Below are 2846 nucleotides of genomic sequence, written 5' to 3'. Positions count from 1 at the left end.
ATGCTCCAATTGAGCTAATTAGCTTATTGAGAGAATATTGCAATTATCTGACAAAACTGAAAAATGTAAATTTCCAATTTCAACCAAACATGCTAGAAATGCTCAAATTGAGCTAATTAGCTTATTGTGAGAATATTACAAACGTCTAACAAAATTGAAAAATGTAAATTTCCAATTTCAACCAAACATGCTAGAAATGCTTCAATTGAGCTAATTAGCTTATTGTGAGAATATTGCAATTGTCTGACAAAATTGAAAAATGTAAATTTCCAATTTCAACCAAACATGCTAGAAATGCTCCAATTGAGCTAATTAGCGTATTGTGAGAATATTGCAATGGTCTGACAAAAGTGAAAAATGTAAATTTCCAATTTCAACCAAACATGCTAGAAATGCTCAAGTTGCGCAAATAAGCCTACTGCAAGAATTTTACAAACGTCTGACAAAACTGAAAAATGTAAACTTCCAATTTCAACCAAACATGCTAGAAATGCTCAAATTGAGCTAATTGGCTTATTGTGAGAATATTACAAACGTCTGAAAACACTGAAAAATGTAAATTTCCAATTTCAACCAAACATGCTAGAAATGCTCCAATTGAGCTAATTAGCTTATTGTGAGAATATTGCAATGGTCTGACAAAAGTGAAAAATGTAAAATTCCAATTTCAACCAAACATGCTAGAAATGCTCAAATTGCGCAAATAAGCCTACTGCAAGAATTTTACAAACGTCTGACAAAACTGAAAAATGTAAATTTCCAATTTCAACCAAACATGCTAGAAATGCTCCAATTGAGCTAATTAGCTTATTGTGAGAATATTACAAACGTCTGACAAAAGTGAAAAATGTAAATTTCCAATTTCAACCAAACATGCTAGAAATGCTCCAATTGAGCTAATTAGCTTATTGTGAGAATATTGCAATTGTCTGACAAAAGTGAAAAATGTAAATTTCCAATTTCAACCAAACATGCTAGAAATGCTCAAAATGCGCAAATAAGCCTACTGTAAGAATTTTACAAACGTCTGACAAAACTGAAAAATGTAACTTTCCAATTTCAACCAAACATGCTAGAAATGCTCCAATTGAGCTAATTAGCTTATTGTGAGAATATTACAAACGTCTGACAACACTGAAAAATGTAAATTTCTAATTTCAACCAAAAATGCTAGAAATGCTCCAAATGAGCTAATTAGCTTATTGAGAGAATATTGCAATGGTCTGACAAAAGTGAAAAATGTAAATTTCCAATTTCAACCAAACATGCTAGAAATGCTTCAATTGAGCTAATTAGCTTATTGTGAGAATATTACAAACGTCTGACAACACTGAAAAATGTAAATTTCCAATTTCAACCAAACATGATAGAAATGCTCAAATTGCGCAAATAAGCCTTCTGTAAGAATTTTACAAACGTCTTACAAAACTGAAAAATGTAAATTTCCAATTTCAACCAAACATGCTAGAAATGCTCCAATTTAGCTAATTAGCTTATTGTGAGAATATTGCAATGGTCTGACAAAAGTGAAAAATGTAAATTTCCAATTTCAACCAAACATGCTAGAAATGCTCAAATTGAGCTAATTGGCTTATTGTGAGAATTTTACAAACGTCTGACAACACTGAAAAATGTAAATTTCCAATTTCAACCAAACATGCTAGAAATGCTCCAATTGAGCTAATTAGCTTATTGTGAGAATATTACAAACGTCTGACAACACTGAAAAATGTAAATTTCTAATTTCAACCAAACATGCTAGAAATGCTCCAATTGAGCTAATTAGCTTATTGTGAGAATACTACAAACGTCTGACAAAACTGAAAAATGTAAATTTCCAATTTCAACCAAACATGCTAGAAATGCTCCGATTGAGCTAATTAGCTTATTGAGATAATATTGCAATTGTCTGACAAAAGTGAAAAATGTAAACTTCCAATTTCAACCAAACATGCTAGAAATACTCCAATTGAGCTAATTAGCTTATTGTGAGAATATTGCAATTGTCTGACAAAAGTGAAAAATGTAAATTTCCAATTTCAACCAAACATGCTAGAAATGCTCCAATTGAGCTAATTAGCTTATTGTGAGAATACTACAAACGTCTGACAAAACTGAAAAATGTAAATTTCCAATTTCAACCAAACATGCTAGAAATGCTCCAATTGAGCTAATTAGCTTATTGAGAGAATATTGCAATTATCTGACAAAACTGAAAAATGTAAATTTCCAATTTCAACCAAACATGCTAGAAATGCTCAAATTGAGCTAATTAGCTTATTGTGAGAATATTACAAACGTCTAACAAAATTGAAAAATGTAAATTTCCAATTTCAACCAAACATGCTAGAAATGCTCCAATTGAGCTAATTAGCTTATTGTGAGAATATTGCAATTGTCTGACAAAATTGAAAAATGTAAATTTCCAATTTCAACCAAACATGCTAGAAATGCTCCAATTGAGCTAATTAGCGTATTGTGAGAATATTGCAATGGTCTGACAAAAGTGAAAAATGTAAATTTCCAATTTCAACCAAACATGCTAGAAATGCTCCAAATGAGCTAATTAGCTTATTGAGAGAATATTGCAATTGTCTGACAAAAGTGAAAAATGTAAATTTCCAATTTCAACCAAACATGCTAGAAATGCTCCAATTGAGCTAATTAGCTTATTGTGAGAATATTGCAATGGTCTGACAAAAGTGAAAAATGTAAATTTCCAATTTCAACCAAACATGATAGAAATGCTCAAATTGCGCAAAAAAGCCTTCTGTAAGAATTTTACAAACGTCTTACAAAACTGAAAAATGTAAATTTCCAATTTCAACCAAACATGCTAGAAATGC

Source organism: Watersipora subatra, unplaced genomic scaffold (genome assembly GCF_963576615.1).
Source record: "Watersipora subatra unplaced genomic scaffold, tzWatSuba1.1 SCAFFOLD_30, whole genome shotgun sequence".
Classification (NCBI taxonomy): Eukaryota; Metazoa; Bryozoa; class Gymnolaemata; order Cheilostomatida; family Watersiporidae; genus Watersipora; species Watersipora subatra.
This window is presented reverse-complemented; position numbering follows the sequence as displayed.